The following is a 10,008-nucleotide window of genomic DNA, read 5'->3' on the forward strand; positions in this document are numbered from 1 at the left end:
ATATAAAAAATGATATATATAACACATAAAGGATAGTTATACAGTACATATATAATAAAAATATTCGAATTGTCATTACTTTTTTATAGAATAATATAAAATGATTCAAGTATATGAAGGATTAGCGGTAACAGACTTTTTCTTCACAAATATCCATTGATTATGATCACGGCGCAAGTATAGAGCATCATCATTGGCTAGCAGGATGCATGGATCAGTATTTATTTCGAAAGGTGAATGGCAATAAAATTATTATATTCTTCTGACAAGTCTATCTTGTCCTCCACTCCAACGATGTTTCTCTTCTCTGATAGAACTATGTGTCTCTTAGCCTCAACCTTTTGCTTGTTTATCCCTTTCTTTGGCTCATCCTTAATGTAGAAAACCTGAGCGACATCCTGGGCTAGGACAAAGGGCTCATCTCTATACCCAAGATTATTGAGATCAACTATTATTATCCCATACTCATCTTTTGTTACCCCTCCTCCTGATAGCTTAACCCATTGGCAACAAAATAGAGGCACCTTGAAATTGGGACCGTAATCCAGCTCCCATATCTCTTCAATGTAGCCGTACTATGTGTCCTTTTTTCCATTATTATCCGTGACATCCATACGGACATCACTGTTTTGGTTGGTACTCTTTTTATCTTGGGCTATCATATAAAATGTGTTTCCATTTATCTCGTACCCTTGGTATGTTAAGATATTTCAAGATGGTCCCCTAGACAATAAGAACAGTTGTTCACTTATATCCAAGTTATGCATTAGATGCTTCCGCAACCAGCTGCCATAAGTGTTCATGTGCTCACGTGTAATCCATGCCTCAGACTTTTCCGGGAATTCTGAGAGCAGAATCTTCTTGTGTTCCTCGATATACGGGTCCGCCATGGATGATTGTTGAAGAACCGCATAATGCGCTTTCTTGAATGAGAAATCATCTATGCAGACATATGATTTCTTTCCTAATGTACCCTTTCCATTTGGTCTCCCCTCATATTGCGATTTAGAGACCCCAATCTGTTTAAGGTCATCAATAAAGTCAACAGAAAAGTCAATGACCTCCTCAGTTCCGTAGACACTGGTGATGCTTCCTTCTGGACGAGCTCGATTACGAACACATTGCTTGACTACCCCCATGAACCTTTCGAAGGGGAACATGTTGTGTAGAAATACTGGTCCGAGGATATCAATCTTTTTCACAAGGTGCACTAGAAGATGTGTCATGATGTTGAAGAAAGATGGTGGAAATACCAGCTCAAAATCCAACAAGGCATTGCACCACATCGTTTTGCAGCTTTATCAAATTGTCCGGTCAATTACCTTCTGAGAAACTGCATTGAGGAAGGCACATAGCTTCACGATGGTTAACCAGACGTTATCAGGCAGAATTCCCCACAGCACAACCGAAAGAAGTTCGGTCATAAGCACGTGGCAATCATGAGACTTGAGATTTGTAAATTTCTTCTCTGCCAAATTTAGGATTCCTTTTATATTGGACGAGTATCCAGATGAAACCTTTATACTGCTCATGCAGTCAAACATGCTTTCCTTCTCTTCCTTGCTAAGAGTACAACTGGCAGGACTTAGATATTCTAGTCTATTATCTCGCTGTTGTGGATGTAAGGCATCTCGTTCTTCCATACGTTGCAATTCTTGACATGCTTCTAGTGTATCTTTTGTCTTTCCGTAAACTTCCAAGAATGCTATCAGGTTGACGCAAAGATTCTTCGTGAGATGCATCACATCAATTGCATGACGAATATCTAAGACTTCCCAATACGGTAGCTCCCAAAATATAGACTTCTTCCACATGGACGCCATTCCGTTTTCGTTCGGAACAGGTTGGCTACCAGGTCCCTTTCCAAAAATAACTTCTAGATCTTTTACCAAGTCAAAGATGTCTTTACCACTACAGTGCATCGGCTTTGTTCGGTGGTCTGCTTGCCCTTTGAAATGCTTGCCCTTCTTTCGTACCAGATGGCTGATGGGAAGAAACCGACGATGACCCATGTATACAACCTTCTTATAGTGAGTCAACCATATATTATCGGTATCATCTAAATAGTGTGTGCATGCTTCATATCCCTTGTTCGAATGTCCTGACAAGTTACTAAGAGCAGGCCAGACATTGATTGTTACGAACAACAATGCTTGTAGGTTGAAGTTTTCCTGTTTGTATTCATCCCACATCCGTACACTTTCATCGCCCCAGAGCAATAAGAGATCTTCGGCCAATGGTCTTAGGTACACATCAATGTCATTTTCGGGCTGCTTTGGGCCCGGGATAAGCACTGGCAATGTGACACCCCGGCCCAGGGCTTAATAGGATTAATAGGATACTCATACCAACAAGTTGCAACTTCTTTTCCGGAAGCCGGTCTCCAAATAACTCCGAGGTTAAGCGTGCTTGGCCCGGAGAAATTTGGGGATGGGTGACCGACCGGGAAGTTCTTCCCGGGTGCGCACGAGTGAAGACAAAGTGTGCAGAAAAGACTGGTGTTGATCTGTGAGGACAATCTATGTCCTAGAAAGCAGCCAGATGTAAGCGGGCCCGGCCTCGGGGAGGCGGGACGTTACAGAATGGTATCAGAGCCGACTCTCGCGGTTTCACGGGCACGTACGTGCGTAAGTGCGGAGGCATGAGCACGGGCGCGTGGGGGCGCAGATGCCACCGGCATGTGCACGGGCGCATGGCGGGTCAGTGCGCGGGCATCTGGGATGCGCCGTTGGCGCTGGACGCACGGACGTGGCACAGGGACCGTTGGCACTGGATGCACGGACGTGGCACATGGGCTGCTGGCACTGGACGTACGGGACGTGGCCAAGAGAGGACGTTCCTGGCTTGGGATTGACCGACGAGGACGTCGGTCTCTTAAGGGGGTGGGTATGTGACACCCCGGCCCAGGGCTTAATATGATTAATAGGATACTCATGCCAACAAGTTGCAACTTCTTTTTCAGAAGCCGGTCTCCAAAGAACTCCGAGGTTAAGCGTGCTTGGCCCGGAGAAATTTGGGGATGGGTGACCGACCGGGAAGTTCTTCCCGGGTGCGCACGAGTGAGGACAAAGTGTGCAGAAAAGACTGGTGTTGGTCTGTTAGGACAGTCTATGTCCTAGAAAGTAGCCAGATGTAAGCGGGCCCGGCCTCGGGGAGGCGGGACGTTACAGGTAACATGATGAACTTTCGTTTCATGCAGAGCCATGGTGGAAGATTCTACATGCAAAGAGTCACAGGCCAAGTGCTATGACCACTTCTCATCTCACCAACAGGATTCATGCCATCCGTACTCAAACCAAACCTTATGTTTCTCGCATCCAATTCAAATTCAGGGTAGGTTGTATCTATTTTTCTCCATTGCGACCCATCAGCGGGGTGTCTCAACATCGAGTCTTACTTGCGTTCCTCTTTATGCCATCGCATCAACTTAGCATTATCTTTATTCCTAAACAAACGCTTCAACCGTGGTATTATAGGCGAGTACCACAAGACCTTGGTAGGAACTCTCTTCCGGGGACGCTCCCCCTCGACATCGCCGGGATCATCTTTTCTAATCTTGTAATGCAATGCACTGCATACGAGGCATGCATCCAAATTCTCATACTCGCCTCGGTAGAGGATGCAGTCGATGGGGTATGCATGTATCTTATGCACTTCCAATCCTAGAGGGCAAACAAGTTGTTTGGCTTCATACGTTGTGGTAGGCAATTTGTTGTCCTTAGGAAGCATTTTTTTAACAAGTTTCAGTAATTCACCAAATCCCTTGTAGGATACACCATATATCGCCTTCCATTGCAGCAACTCCAGGTGGTGCCAAGTTTCTTCAATCCATTTTCACAGCCGGGGTACAACAACTTATGGTGGTCCTCTAACATCTTCTGGAACTTCAACCTCTCCGTTTCACTCTCACAGTCTGCCCGCACATTGTGCAGTGGCTGCCCCAGATCGTCGCTGGGATCATCTTCTGCGACATCTGCTTCGGGCCCTTCCATGGGAATATCGTCATCGAATGCACCGAATCCAGCATTTCCGGGAAAGTGGTCGTCAAAATCTTCTTCTTCATTGTCTTCCATGGTAACCCCCTGTTCTCCGTACTTCGTCCAACAAACATACTTCTCCATGAAACCATTTGCTAAAATGTGGCTGTGTAGGATTCTTGAAAAGGAGTAATCCTTGTTATTCTTGCGATTAACACACGGGCAGCATATAAAACCATTCTGCTTGTTTGTCTCAGCCACAAACAAAAAATAATGCAGGCTTTCAATAAATTTGTTAGAGCGTCGGTCAGCATTGCACATCCATTGCCGGTCCATCTGCATTTTAAAGGAATCAATTTGAATTCTTTACACATTTCGAATAAATAAAATATATCCAACCTAAATTAAATTAAATGTAACATAACATGAATAATTAGAAGACCTGCAATATCCATTATACATAATGATTAAATAAAACGAGTACTTAATCCATTACAGATCCTGACAAAGTAAATAGTACAAATTAAACTACAGGACGATACATCCTACTCAAGGGACCTATCAACCAATGTCTTATTAACCGGCTCCGAAGCCTCGACACGTTATGGTCAAATTCTGCCAACCCCGACTCTTCACGTCTAGCATTATATCGAGCCATCAACTCGCGATCATCATCTGTACCATGCAACTCAACATTAAACTCACGCTGAAATTTATGATCTGCTTTTGAAATTGTGAAGACCGACACGATCCAACGACGAATACGACCGCTCACAAGACCGACACAATCTTCAGGACGGAACTGAAGGAAATGTCCAGTGCGCTTCAATTGATTACGTACCGCCGCGCGAGCGGACGCACGGCGCTCGAAAGCATCATGTTGCAATGGTATTTCTAAAATGTATATATTAATTACTCTTACAATTACAATGAAAATATATACACCATTAATTACTCTAACAATTACAATGATCACATTAATTACTTGTCGGGTGCCATAATTAGGGGCACCCTAATCTAGGGACTAAAATGCCCTCAAAAATGCAAAACACAATTAAGCAATCGGGCCCACAGTACCAACCACCTCATCGTACTCCACAGTCATGACGAGCCGAGGCGAACCGTCTTCCGCCGATCCGAAGGGGAAGAAGGACTACTCGACGGCGATCCTGGAGAGGAAGAAGCCACCAATGATGACAACTCCGTCGTCACTCTGCACCTGGATACCATGGAGCATCTGCAGCTCTCCTACAGCACCCAGATCCTCTCCAGGTCCCAAAGAGGCCAAATCCACATTCGACCCATGGCCCAGCTCTGTGGTACGGCACATCCAAGGCCTCCCCAAACCCGCAGGGCAATCTCCGCCTCACTCGAGACCTCCCCGCCGAGGCCTCCAGCGGCGCACCGCAACTCCGCCTCGCTCGAGGGTAGCGGACCTACCCTCGGAAAGTAAGCCGACTCCGCCTCGTTCGAGATCCCCTCGACCGAGCCCTCCGCGGGGCCTCGACTCGGGGGAAACTTCGCCTCGCTTGAGGACACCCCTCGGCAGATGGAACTAGCAACCCATCTGCTTACCCACCCGGCTGACAGAGGCATTAAATGCCCACCACTCCACTACAGGGTGCGGAGTCAGACTGTGTCAGGCCACCATGCCGCACAGCAACTGTGACCGGAGTCCCGTCCGCCAACTCCAGTCACTGTTTTGCCATTCTTGGCACTGTTCCGACCCTGTGGGAACCTGCGACACCCTGTGCGGGCGTGCCTGGCACTGCTCTTGCCACTGTGATGCCAACTCCCCGTACCTTTCTCTACTGCAGAACCCTCGGCGAGCATGGACGCAATCCTCGGACGAGGTACGGACCTTGACCAGGGTAAGACCCCCGTCAGCAGGACCCTCGGTGCACCGCCAAGTCAAGCATGGAGGACGGTACCTTCCACAGTAACCACCACGATGCCCACAAGAGTCGCCAGGACGCCGGCGCAATCCCTGCAAGGCTAAAGAGCTTCCCAAGACGACTGTCACGCTTGGTGCCATGCTCTCTAGTGCTCCACAGTGTACTTTCAACAGTAGCCGACCACTGTACCCCCACGATTCGGGGAGAAGACGACGACTTCTGATCTCCTCGTACATGTACTCCGCCCCTCCTTGTGTCTATAAAAGGAGGAGGTGGACACCTCCACGACCATCGCCTTCCATCCGTTCGCTCGCACCCAAGTCATAGAGCACTCGCTCACTCTCCCGATATTGGCACTTGCCTCAATCACTTAGCAGAGACCTGGGAGCTTCTCCCCCTCTCTCGCCTTGCTTGTACTCCCCTACTACAGGCACTTCAGTGCAAGATAATACAGTGCACTCGCACACCCCTGCTGGACATACGGTCCCGTGGCCGGAACCAAGATAAACTCTTTGCGTTATTGTGTTACCTCTTGCATCAATCATCTAGGGTTAGGGACACGCAGCATCGTTACTAGTTGGTGCTAGGTCGCCGGGTCTGGACACCGACATTACTCTTACAAATAACAATAAAAACATATACAAAACAACAATAATTACTCTCACAGGCACTTACCATCAAATCTGAAATGTAAATAAATTAGAGTTGCAATTGAGGCAACTCTGTCTAAGCCCTTATTCTTCGTCGCTCGTGGCCTCACTCTATCTGCGTAATGAAGGGTCTAGAAAGAGTTGCGACATTGCAGGCACGATGTGACTAATGCCCCAACTGCAAACACTAATTCATTTACATTTCACACTTGCTGGTAAGTGTCTATGATCTACAATGCAAAATCACATTAACTCTCATTTAGAATAACCTAAAAAAATTATTTTAAATAAATCTCTAATTAATTGAAATAAATCTCAATAATTGCTCTCACAATTACAATTAAAGTTTACACTTGTTACCACCAAGTCTAAAATATAAATAAATTAACCCTTATTCTTCATCGCTCCTGGCCTCACCCTATCTACATAATGAAGGGTCTAGAAAAAGTTACGACATTGCAGGCACAATGTGACTAATGCCCTAATAGCAACACTAATTCGTTTACAGATCACATTTGGTGGTAACAAGTATACATATATAAAAACAACATTTGAAATAAATCTCTAATTAATGGAAAGAAATCTCTAATTAATTGAAATAAATCTCTATAATCCCTAATTATTTTGACACCCTTCAGTTTCAGGAGAACACTCTTTTAAATATCCAGAACCCATCTAGAAGAAAAAAAAACTTTATTTCGGAAAATGTATATGTCGGTAACCTCGACCCTGCGGTGATGACGCTGCCTTTCGGGGGGACACGGTGCGGTACAAGTACGTCACCAATACGCCAGTCGCAACACCAACATTTATGATTGATAGGAACACAGCACTTGGCATAGGCAGCATACTCGTTGATATGCTCTCAGTGCAACAACGACCACGCTAACTGCGCCAAATGCTGTGTTTGCATTAACCGAAAATGCTGGTGTTGCGACCAACCTATTGGCTACGTCCTTATAGCACATCGTGTATCCCCGAAATGTAGTATCATCATCGTTGAATGGAGATTAACGACGTATACTTTTTTCGAAATAAAGATTTTTTAAGCTTCTAGGTGGTTTCAATGTGAGCCTTAATAAATACATCACTAGAGTGTCAAAATAATCCATTCATAATACAAAAAATTCTAATATACTCATTTCATTAATTCATTCATTAATACAAAAATCAACTATCCACAATATGGTCATATATACAAGTAAATCACATGAAGTGTCTACACTCATTCTAAAAATTTCTACTATCCACATACTCATCTAAATTGAAAAGAAAATCACACCTACATATGCAATCTAAATGTCCAAGAAATGAGCTACACATTTTCTCTATTTCTAAAGCATGAAATGAGCTACACAAGCAATGGAAGAAGAGAAAAACAAGCCACAAACCTTTAGTGCCGATGGATGGACGGGGTAATCAAAGATCTTCACAAATGTGGTGAAGAAATGAGCAAGAATTCCCCTCTCCCAAGCCAAGAACAGCAAGAACAAGTGAGCTGAATGGCTCGGGCGGGGGAGAGAAGGGAATAAGGGGGCCAATGAGTTTTGTCCCGGACTCAGAGTCCCGGTTGGTGCCTCCAACCAGGACAAAAGGACCCTGTCCCCCCAACTCGGCTAGCTGTTAGACCTGAGATAAAAACTACCTATTGTCCCGGGCCCAAAGATAGTCGGGACAAATGGCCAGGAACAAAAGACATGTTCTGTAGTAGTGTAGCGCACACGGCTGCAGACGCACCGGTCGGATCTGCCGTCGCTCGCAGCACCTATAGAGGTGTCGTGCCCTCCTACCACGCGCCCGCTGCCAGGCCCGCTCAGGTGACTGCCGGTCTCCAGGCGGGGACTGGCGGGGACCTCATATCGGATGCGGCGGCTGCGGCCTTGGAGAAGGAGCTGGGCCACAGCCTCGACGGAGGTGGGTGTTGACGAATGGGGCGAGCTAGCCTCCGGGCAGGGGCGTGGGTGGCAGCCTTGGGAGAAGCTGGGTCCGTGGCCTTGGTGGAGGTAGGTGCTGACCTACGGCGAGCTGGCCTCCAGGCTGGCTGGGAGCTCACCTCGGGGGCGCGGGCGGCAGCCGGGGAGGGAGGCGCAGAGACGGCTGCGGCGGGGGACGTGGGAGCTCACCTCCGCTCAAAGGTTGTGCCCCCAATTTTTTTAATTTTTTAAAAGTGAATATTTATAAATTTTTTGTGTAAAAAGTTTTGCAAATAGATTTTATTGAATACTTCTAAATAGCAAAAAAATTTATGATGTAACGGGGTGTAAAATTTTTAGGGAAGGAACTAAACATCCCTAAAATCAAACGGATTGGGAGGAGCCAGAAGCAGATTGATGGCGACAGATAGTGGGGAGGTTGAGGCGTCGCTAATTGGGCCGATGAACGGCGGAGGCGTAGTGCGGGAAATGAGGACGGGGACAGGGTGGGATGTGGTCGAACGGTACGAGAGGGGCGCACAGTGGATGCGAGGCCATGATCCAAATGTGGATGATATTTTTAGTAGTCGAGATAGATTTTTCTATGTATCTAAATATAATATATATCTAGATGCATAGTAAAATCTATGAGTTATTTTCTATAGGACTCCCTTGAGCACATCGACGTGCCCTAGATTGGGTGCCATCCTAAGAAACTTGTGGTTATGACCATGACCAACCAATCAACCACGAAAGAGCTAGACACTAGTCACTCATTTGGGTCGTGGCAAGGAGTGATTCAAGTCGAGGTCAAGCCTTTGCTCGTTGCCAACCTCTTTTGTCGTGATTTGTAGGTACCTAGGTGCTTGGTGCTTGTTTACAAAGAAGGTATCATTGTGTTCGGTGCAAAGCTTGGTGGATGGGTGATGGATCAACCTGACTTCAACTAGTCTCGCGTGAGGAGTTGGAATTACTCAAACCTTTTTATGTTATTCTTTCGATGTGTTTGTTCTGTTTCCGTTTTACGTATGTGTATGCTACAATTTGTAATTCCTTATGGCTCCCTAGTCCCTATGCGGCTATGCCATTCTATCAGAATGTACACCGATCACAATCCTCGTTGCTGAAGATGGTTGCCTGATTTTGTTACATCGCTTTGAAGAAATGAAATTGTTTAGGTGGGCTGTTTTAGCCCTCTGTTGACTCTTCAAAAAGAACATGGATGTAATTAACATTTATTTCTTTATTATTATGCTTTAAGGTTCCTAGTATATACAGGGTTCATAAAGGGTGATGTACTGCTCATAGAAGTATGCACATCTCGGCGTAAGAAAGAATGCACTGCTCATAGAAGAATGCACGGAAAACAAGAACTTCGTTAGAATTAATAATATTATTCTATTTCCTTTTGTAAAAAAAGGGAAAACAAAAGAAGCGGAGGTATGAGGTGCACGAGAGTAAATTTGTGCACATATGCACAAACCTTAAACCCACCTACTAACTCCGATGGTTCATGATGGGAATCACCTCATATATCCCATTGACGGGATTAGGCCCAATTATTTGGTCAAAT

The sequence above is a fragment of the Panicum virgatum genome, chromosome 9N (genome assembly GCF_016808335.1).
Source record: "Panicum virgatum strain AP13 chromosome 9N, P.virgatum_v5, whole genome shotgun sequence".
NCBI classification, from domain to species: domain Eukaryota; kingdom Viridiplantae; phylum Streptophyta; class Magnoliopsida; order Poales; family Poaceae; genus Panicum; species Panicum virgatum.